The sequence below is a fragment of the Arachis ipaensis genome, chromosome B10 (genome assembly GCF_000816755.2).
Source record: "Arachis ipaensis cultivar K30076 chromosome B10, Araip1.1, whole genome shotgun sequence".
NCBI lineage: Eukaryota > Viridiplantae > Streptophyta > Magnoliopsida > Fabales > Fabaceae > Arachis > Arachis ipaensis.
The window spans coordinates 26,378,950-26,389,623 of record NC_029794.2 but is presented as its reverse complement, the minus strand read 5'-3'; positions in this window follow the sequence as shown (position 1 = coordinate 26,389,623).

Sequence of the window (10,674 nt, the reverse complement as noted above, 5' to 3'; positions counted from 1 at the left end):
TAATATTTTAAGTTAGAGTTATACTACGTATACACCAAAATCAGCCACCAAAGTCAACCACCAATATAAAATACATGTTAAAATATAAATACACATTGAAAATAAATTAAATGACACATGTATTTATACAAAAATATATTAGTGGTTAATTTTAGTGGCTGATTTTGGTGTACAAGTAGCATTTTTGTTTAGGTTATAGTTATTTATTAATGAATTATACTTCAAATGACATAGTTTTTTTATATTCACTTAATGGTTGCGGGTTCGAGTCTCCCTATCTTTGGAAAAAAAGTTACAGTTGTTCAATTGACTTCGTTCAAAGTTCATTTTAAGTTAGGCCAGGGCGAAGTTAGATGAAATATTAGAGGAGGGCAAAAAATATTTACACAAAAAAATAAAACTAAAATAAAATTATAAGGAGAGCTAAACTGAAATTTACATATAATTTACATATAAAAAAATTAAAATTAGGGGGCCAATAAAACTAAAATAAAATTCTAAGGGAGGCTAAACTGAAATTTACATATAATTTACATGTAAAAAATTAAAATTAAAATTAGGGGCCAATAAAACTAAAATAAAATTCTAAGGGAGGCTAAACTGAAATTTATATATAATTTACATGTAAAAAATTACACAATCTGCACAAACCTAAAAATCATTTGAATCCTTCCTATTTCATTATATTCTCTTTTTCTATACAAAATTTTAGATAACTTATTTTTTCTATCTTCTATTATGTTTATAAATTATCATTCATATACTTTCTCCACTTCATTATAAGAAAAACTATTATCTTTTCTCACTTCCTTACTCTCATTTTAAATCATTCGCTAAACTATTAATAAATTACACTCATATATTGTTCGAAAAGGTATCATCTCTAAACTATGTAAACTACGGAGATCAAGAATACAGAGATTTTCTTTCTATAATAAAGCCAACACGGACTTAAAGATTTGCATAGGATTCATATCTTTCACAAAATATTGAGTTCATCGAAAGAATGAAATCTATCCCTTAGCCAAAAATTCATACCTATATCAAAATACACACAAAGTCTAGCCATGGAACAAGTCTCTCTTCGCTAACGAATCGTATCTATTTACATTGGAATATATATAAGATTTCTACAAATTTCACTGGATGTAAGATTTTATACTACTTTTTATGTGTCATATCTCAAATGTTTTTAATATAGATGCCAGCATTGCATATCATGATATAATGTCTCTTTATTTCATACACATTAAGCATTATAATAACTATCTTATGTGTAACTATATATAAGAGTTAACCAATGTAGTTCTAATGAATGACAAACTTAGAAGAAGATGGATATTGAAGATGTGTGCAAATAACAGAAAACTATTAAAGAAACATGAAGATCAAGATCAAAAGCAAGATGGAATCTTAGATCTAAGTGGAGTGGCCTAATATACGAGTGGTGACCATATATCGTGAGGTATATATCAAGTGCTCGTTGTTATAACGGTTTGTCAAACATTCTAGAAGCTTAGTGATATAGTGAAAATCTCCAACACCTTGGCGGGGAGGACTAGACGTAGGCAAAGAGGTTACGCCGAACCAGAATATTTTATATCCAGTTTGAGCTCAATATCCTCCAAAGTCAAAGTAATGTTAAAGAATGCTTAAGAAAAAGTTAAAGTCAATTTCATGCATTGCATAAGAGTTTATGTCAACAAAATATCGTTTTCTTTTCATGTAAAGAGAAGTAAGGAGAATGTTAAGTGAAATTAAATCAAGATTCATGTGTACATTCTGTATGATTTAACATTATAGGCATTTTAATCATGAGTCATATGTGTCATAACATCAGTAAATGAGAAGCGTCTTAAAGTCACACCACTCCGACTAACAAAGACTTTTTGAAAATAATAATTGGACAATATTGCATCATTTACTATTTTTATTTTAAAGCTCGGAGTGGCTGGGAATGGATACGATGATATCATATAGATAAACTATTGAGAAACTTTTGTTTCTCACCCCTCTCCCCATACCATCTTCAGAAACGACGCAGTACGAAGTAATACACTACTCGATTAAGTTGAAAAGACTAATACACTTGTTCGGTACCTGATGATGTCGGTTATTCGGCGGACCGGGTTGGGGTGGAAAGATAAAAGGGGGTGACCCTGGGGCAACCTAGAACGAATCTTCGGGTTCAGGTGAGAGACTGGCGAAGCCGGTAGTCGGACGGTAAAGGGGGTAGCCACCTGCAAGGACACTCCGACGCTCAAGTCAGTATCCGTACGATAGGGTAGCCAAATTAGGCAAGATGATGTGTACCTCGGGGGGAGTGCTGACCTCTCCCCTTATATACTGTGATGGGCAGGCCCAAAGATGACCTAGCCCACTGGCCAGGACACTGCGAGCCGTCCCTGTCCACGTGGGAAGAGCTGGTCGTCCTAGGCCTTGGGTCGGGGCTTCGGGTGTTGCCCCGAGGAAGCTAACCTGACCGATTCGCTAGGCGGGGCGTGCTGGGTTGCATAGGTGGGGAAACCGGGTGTCGTCCGGGTCGGGTGCTGGGACCGGCCCGTTGGTTTCCTTTGTAAGGGGTAGTTTGGGCCTGGGTTAGAGGTGGTGACCCGACCCGGCGACTAGTTGGACTGGACTTTGTAGTGGTCCGTAACAGTGCCCCAACGCGCCGGCCTCGAGGTTTAGAGCTCATGGCTAGGCGCGTTTGTCTTACTCGCCGGGGGATGTGTCTTTCTTCCTGGGAGTTCGCTAATGGCATTTCGTGTCTCACACGCGTGGTTGTCTCGTTTTTAGCATAGCTTCCTTGGCTTCTGCGCGAGGCATTAAATGCCCCATCATTTCATGATTTGAAATTTGTGTGAAATGACAGGTGTGCCCCTGCCTTTTGGCGCTCCTTCTGACGGTTACATTTTTTGTCCCTTTATATTTTCATAACTCCTTATCTCTCCACTTTCCTTTCCTTCCTTTTCTACTTTCTCGAACTGCCGCTGCTTCTGTTTTCCATCCCGGCTCTTGCTGCTGCTTTGTTCTTTGGATTTCTCCTTCAACTCTCCCAGATTCTGCATTCCCTGGTATGTTGCTATAGTTCTCTTATCTTTTCTTTTCCTTGGTTTCCTTGGTACCTTTATGCGTTTTTGTGCATGCCTGGGTTTCTTTTGCTTCTTCCTTTAGAGGGGGTGCCACTGGGTTTTTCTGGGTTAATCTTAGGTTCTAGGTTAGGATAGGGGAATCTTAGGAGGTGGTTTTGGTTGCAACTTGTTTTATTGCTTTACGGGTTTCCGACCTCCCATTCTGACTAAGTGGTGCCCCCGCTGTAGGTATGGCTGATCGCCTCGTTCTCCCTGACCAGGCTCAGCGGCCGCTAGCCAATTTCGTCGATCATTACGTCTGGGTCTCTTCTGACGTGAGGGACATCCCTTCCAAGGTCACAAAGGAGAGGCTCCAGGATTTGCGCCAGGCTAGGCTCTTATGTGGGGGTGGTCCCGAGGAAGCGCTTTACCAAGTCTACGTTCCTGCTGCTTGGGAGCGTGTTTGCCAGAAGAACTTGGCAGGTCCTCGGGTTGTCAATTGGTTATGGGTTTATGAACCCATGTTCACGACCTTGGGGGTTCGTTTTCCCTTTTCTCCCTTTGTCATGGGCTTGCTGAATCGTTGCGATGTTGCTCCGTCGCAACTGCACCCGAACAGCTGGGCTTCCATCCGGTGCTTCGAGATGGTTTGTGAATACCTAGAGCTTCCGACTTCTGTAAATGTTTTCCTCTACCTCTTTCTTCTTACGAACCTCTCTCGTTAGGGGAAGGCGAAGAAGGGATATATGTCCTTTAGGGCCCAATAAGGTCGAAGGATTTTTGGCCTTTTTAAGGATTCCTTTCATGGTTTCAAGTCTACCTTCTTCAAGGTTAGGCCAATTGAGGATCATCAACCTTTCTGGCTTACTGCCGAGGGGGAAAGGCGGATCCCGACTTATTAGAGCTTTGGGGCAGGGTCTGATTATTTGATAAAAAATATCCTACGATTGGTTGAGTCCGGAAGATCGTAACATCGCCGACATTTTGTTGGCTATTTTTGGCGAGAAAAATCTTAATCCCCGTATGGTTATGGGGGGCCGAGAGGCTGGTCGGTCGTATGTTGGTGAGTTCTTTACTACTTGCTTTTTTAGCGTTTTATTCCTTCTCTCACTCATGTCTTTGCTTTCTCTTTTCCTTTGCTTACAGTTTCCATGGCTGGTGGGAGGAAGACTTTGGCTGATTTGATGAACCTCATTTAAGGGATGGTGAGGGTGGTGAGGACTCCTCGGCGACTCCTTCGGCAAGTCAGGAGCAAGGGGATGCCCAGGAGGGCAGCGGTCAGGTTGACGGGGCCGACCAAGGTCAGTCGGAGAAGGTCGAGGTCCCCCTGAGAACACCTCTGGAATCCGAGTATGGAAGCGGAAGCTCCTTTTGAAGAGGAGGACCTGGGGTTTGGTGACGATGACCTAAATGTCGTTAGCAACCCTAAGAAGAGAAAACGGGATTCTGGGAAGGCGCTCTCGATTATGGAGAAGAATTTCGATGCTGGGGGCTTCATCGAATCCCAGTTGCTCCCAGGCACCGAAGAGTTTTTCCATGAGGCCGACCTTTCTGGGCAGGCAAGGTGGATTTACCGCAGTCTTCTTCGAGCTGCAGCTATTGCGAAGAAGGTCGAGCCTGTCTTGGGTGATTATCACGCTATGGAGGTGAAGCTTCGGGATTCCCAAAAAGATCTAACGGACTCAAGATCTCGGGAGGAGTCTCTGAAGACTAAATTGTATGAGCAGGAGAAGAAGGCTGAGGAGGACGCCAAAGAGATCAACAGGCTGTTGGATCGGGACCTCGCCTTGATGAAGGATCTGAATGCCTCTCGTGGCGAGACTGCTGCTGCTGCTGCTTTTGTAATTTGTTTTTTGTTTCTAGGCCTGTCTAAGGCGCCTTTAAGTTGTAACAAACATTTTGGCATTTCTTATTTATATTAGGTCATTCTGTTTATTGTTTGCTTTCTCGGGCCGTCGTGGCCTTACTTTTATTACTTGTTTTTTGCTTATTCGGGCCGTCGTGGCCTTTTGGTTTACCGTTTTTATTGCTTGTCTTGGGGCCATTTTTTGCTTTGGGTCCCTTTGGTTCCCGGGGTGATCAGTCTCGGGTTTCCGTGAGGTCGACCGTTTTGCTTTTCGCCGTTTTGTCGCTTTGATGTGAATCTTGCAAAAAGACATTATATACACATTATAGTACTTTTGAATAAAAAAGTGATATAATACAAAAGCGAAAGGTAGTAAAAGGGGATGAAAGATAGTAAAAGGGGATGCAAAGGGAATTGTAGTGGGGGGGAGCGAGGACGCCGGCTCGTCAGGTCGTGTGGCTTCTTTTTATGAGTAGAATCTCTTTAAGTTTGCCATGTTCCATGTTCTTGGTATCTCGCTTCCATCCAATTTCTCCAACTTGTAGCCTCCTTTGCCGAGGACCTTTCTTACCCTGTAGGGACCTTCCCAGTTTGTGGCCAGCTTGCCTTCTCCTGGTGTCGGCAGCCCTATGTCGTTGCGTCGCAAGACCAAGTCACCTTCCCCCAGGTTTCTTTTGAGCACTTTGCCATTGTACCTTAGGGCTATCCTTTGCTTGATTGCTGTTTCTGTTAGATGTGCCATTTGTCTTGTTTCGTCGACCAGATCTTTTATGACTGCCTCGCTTCCCCCTCCGAGGAGTAGCCTCAGACTCGGCTCCCCGACTTCGACTTGGATGACTGTGTCGACCCCGTATGTGAGCCGGAAGGGGATTTCACCAGTAGAAGATTGTGGGGAGGTTCTGTAGGACCGTAGGACTGAGGCTAGCTCGTTTGCCCACGAGCCCTTCTTTCCTTCAAGTCGCTTCTTCAGTCCTTTTAAAATGACTTTGTTGGCTGCCTCTACTTGGCCGTTGGTTTGGGGATGTTTGATAAACCCCATTCTTAGGGTTTATCTTGTGTTGGATTTGGAGTATTTTGCTAACCTTTTCTCACATTTAGCCAATGAATTAGCATGATTTTTGTGATCTCTCCCTTATTTGTGCCTAAGTGTAAAAAGCATGTTTTTTGGTCTTTGATTAGATAACTTTAACTTCTCCTTGATTCCATAAGATGCCTTGATGTGTTTGTTAGTAGTCTCAGGTTGAAAAGGCTAGGAATGGATCAAGGGAGCAAGGAAGGAAGCATGCAAGTGGAGAAGATCATGAAAAGCCAAAGAGTTGAACTCGCCCATGGACGTGCGCGCGCACCAGGCGCTTACGCGCACCTTGCGAACTCACCCATGGACGCGTACGCGTGCTGTGAACGTATGCGTCGGTGCTGATATATGATTTTTTAATGAAAACGTGGCTAGCAAATTCTCAAGGCCTATGGGGCCAATCCAAGCCAACTTTGGCGCCAAAACACTCAAAAGGACCAAGGATTGAGGGGGGAAGAGGATCATCCAACACACACACACATTAGGCTAGTTTAGTTTTAGTTTTAGAGAGAGAAGCTCTCACTTCTCTCTAGAATTAGGATTAGGATTAGGTTTAGTTCTTAGATCTAGATTTTAATTCATGCTCTCTTCTACTCATTCTTCTTAATTCCTTGTTGTTACATTCATCATTCTCTATTGTTTGTAGATCTACTTTTGTTCCTTTTATTTTCCTTTAATGCAATTTGAGGTAATTCATGTAGATCTTACCTTCTTTGATTGTTGTTGTTGATTTCTTACATTCAATTATTGTTAGATCCTATTCTTGTTATCAATTTACTATGCTTTTCTTTTGTGCCTCCCAAGTGTTTGATGAAATGCTTGGTTGGGTTTTAATATAGAATTTTATCCCTTTTAGCCTAGGTGGAGTAATTAGTGACGCTTGAGTTATCTAATTCCCTTGTTGATCGATAATTAGAAGTTGCTAATTAATTTAGATACCACTAACGCTAGTCTTTCCCTTGGGAGTTGGCTAGGACTTGTGGAATCAAGTTGATTAATCCACTTGACCTTCCTCCACTATAGAGGTTAACTAAGTGATAGCAATGGACAATTTGTGGTCACAATTGAAGAGGATAGCTAGGATAGGACTTCTAGTTCTCATATCTTGCCAAGAGCTTTGTTAGTTATTAGTTTACTTTCATTGGCATTTACATTTCTTGTCTAAAATCTCAAAAACCCCAAACATACCTCACAACCAATAACAAGACACTTCATTGCAATTCCAAGGGAGAACGACTCGAGGTTCAATACTTCGGTTTATAGATTTTAGGGGTTTGTTACTTGTGACAAACAAATTTTTGTATGAAAGGATTATTGATTGGTTTAGAAACTATACTTGCAACGAGAATTTATTGTGAATTCTAAACCACACAAAAGTCTAATCATCAATGTTCGAGTGAGGAGAATCTTTGCTTGATTCCCAGTCCTGCTAGGAATTCTTTGAACTTCTTATCGGTGAATTGCGTCCCGTTATCCGATATGACGGTTTCTGGGATTCCAAACCTGGTGACCACTTGCTTCCATATGAATTTTTGGCAATTTACTGAAGATATGCTAGCCAGTGATTCTACTTCTACCCATTTGGTGTAGTAGTCTATGGCTACTATCAAGTATTTCACTTGCCCAGGCCCAGGTGGAATGGACCTAAGAGGTCGACCTCCCATTGGGCGAAAGGTCGGGGGGCCATCATCAGGCTAAGTTCTTCTGGTGGGGCTTTGTGGAAGTTGGCATTTTTTTGGCATCTTTTGCATTTTTTGACGAACTCCTAGGCGTCCGACATCATTGTGGGCCAGTAATATCCTACTCGGATGATCTTTCTTGCCAGTGACCTTCCCCCGATGTGGTGACCACAACATTCCTCGTGGACTTCGCTTAGGACATAGTCCGTCTGGTCGGGACGTAGGCATTTGAGCAGGGGTTGGTGGATTCCTCGCTTGTACAGCTGCCCTTGTATGATTACATTTTTGGGGGCTTCCTTCTTGGTGGCTTGTGCTTCCTTCTCGTCTAAGGGGATTTCTCCATTTTCTAGGTATCGGAAGATAGGGTCTATCCAAGATGAGGGGTTTGGCGTTTGGGCTGTGCACATGATGATTGCCGGTTCGGTTGCTAGCCCTTGGATCAAGGATCTGTTTCCCGTCCCGGGTTTGGTGCTTGCTAGCTTGGAAAGGAGGTCGGCTCGGACGTTTCTTTCTTTAGGGACGTGCTGGATTATGACTTCGTTGAAGCTTTTGCATAGCTCCTTTACCTTTTTCAGGTACTTTTGTAGTAGTGCGTCCCTAGCATGGTAGCTGCCGTTTATCTGAGAGGTGACGACCTAGGAGTCGCTGCTGACTTCCACTCTTGATGCTCCGACTTCTTTGGTTAATATCAGTCCTCCTATCAGGGCCTCATATTCTGCCTGGTTGTTGAGGACCGGGAAGTCAAACTTGATTGATTGTTCGTAGGCTACTCCCGCCGAGTTTTCGAGAATGATCCTGGCCCCTGCGAACGTTTGGTTGGATGCTCCGTCAACGTGGAGCTTCCACCGTGTGTTCGGTACGTCGGGGGCCTCCTCTGTGACCTCTACCAGGAAATCTACCATGGCTTGGGCTTTGATTGCCTGCCTGGGTTCGTATTGCAAATCATATTGGGACAGTTCTATTGCCCATGCCATCATTTTTCCCACGAGGTCGAGTTTCTGGAGGACTTGCCGAATGGCCTGGTCGGTTCTCAGGATGATCACATGCCCTTGGAAGTACTGCTTTAGCCTTCTGGACGAGGTCAGTAGGGCGTAGGCCAATTTTTCTAACTTGGTGTACCTCAACTCTTCCCCTTGGAGTACTTTGCTGATGAAGTATATTGGGTGTTGAGTCTTGTCCTCTTTTCGGACCAGGACTGCCGCCATTGCTTGCGTGGTTACAGCTAAGTATAAGTACAAGGGCTCCCCTTCTCTAGGCTTGCTGAGTATGGGAGGCTCCGAGAGTATCTTTTTGAAGTGGCTGAATGCTTCTTCGCACGCCGGAGTCCATTCGAAGGCGATCCCTTTCTTCATTAGGTTGAAAAATGGGATGGCCCTTTCTGCCGTGGCACCGTAGAACCGGGACAGAGCCGTGAGTTTCCCAGTGAGTCGTTGTACATCTTTGACGCACCCAGGGCTTGTCATTTTGAGAACGGCTTCGCATTTTTCTCGGTTGGCTTCTACCCCTCTTTGTGTTATCATGAATCCTAAGAATTTTTCTGCCTCCATGGCAAATGCACATTTGAGTGTGTTGAGCCTCATCTTGAATTTTCTTAACGCTTTGAAGACAGCTTGGAGGTCGTCTAGTAGTCTGTTTGGCTCTGCTATTTTTACCAGGATATCATCGACGTATACTTCTACTGTCTTGCCGACGAGGTCGTGGAAGACTTTGCTCATTAGTCTTTGGTAGGTGGCCCCCGCGTTTTTTAGCCCAAAGGGCATTACTTTGTAGCAATAAGTACCTCCCAGCCTTATGAATGCCATTTTTTCCTCGTCAGGTCGGTGCATCAAGATCTGGTTATAGCCAGATTACGCATCCATGAAGCTGAGGAAACGATACCCTGCCGCCAAGTCTACCAAGGTGTCGATGTTGGGGAGGGAGAAAGAGTCTTTTGGGCATGTGACGAACGGATTTCTGCTAGTAAAGAAATTCACAAATAAATTCTCGTTGTAAGTATAGTTTCTAAACCAACAAAGAATCCTTTCGTACAAAAGTTTGGTTGTCACTAAAGTAAACCCAATAAAATTGATAACCGAAGTATTTAAACATCGGGTCGTCTCTCAAGGAATTACAGGGAAGTATAATTTATTATTGGTTATGGAAAAAGTATATTTTGTTTTGGGTTTTTTTGAAATAAGGAACAAGTAATTTAAATGACGAGAAAAATAAATTAATAATTAGAAAATCTATTGGCAAGGTATGAGAACTGGAAATTCCATCCCAGTTGTTCTTATCAGGTGTGATGAGAATTATTTATTACTCCCACTTAGTTAACCCTTACTAAATAAAGGAAAGTCAAGTGGACTAATCAACTTGATTCCTCAAGTCCTAGTCAACTCATATGGAAAGACTAGCTTTAGAGGGATCCAAACCAATTAGCAAATTTCAATTTTCAATCAACAGCTGAATTTGACAACTCAAGTGTCACCAATTACTCAATCAAAGCAAAGGGGAAAAAATCTAAATTATTTATATCATATCATAACTAGAAGAAAGCAATCATAAATCTGAAATACCTCAAAGTGCATTAAATAAGAAAATCAATCCTAAATGGAGTTCATAAACCAATATTAACAAACTAAAATAATAGAATAAATAAAAGTAGAAGAGAAATTAAAGTAAAGGAATATTGAACCTGAAATGAAGAATATAACCATAAACTAAGAGAAATCCTAATTCTAAAACCTAAGAGAGAGGAGAGAGCCTCTCTCTCTAAAAAACTACATCTAAAACTTAAAATTGTGAATTATGAGTGAATGATGATGAATAAATGGATTCCCCCACTTTATAGCCTATAATATGCGTTTTCTGGGCCAAAAACTGGGTCAGAAACAGCCCAGAAATCGCTAGGGGCGAATTCTGATCCGTACAAGTCGCTGATTTTTCTGCAGAACGACGCGTGCGCGTCATTTTTCTCTATGGCCACTATAGCGAATTACATATTATTTCGAAGCCCCTAATGTT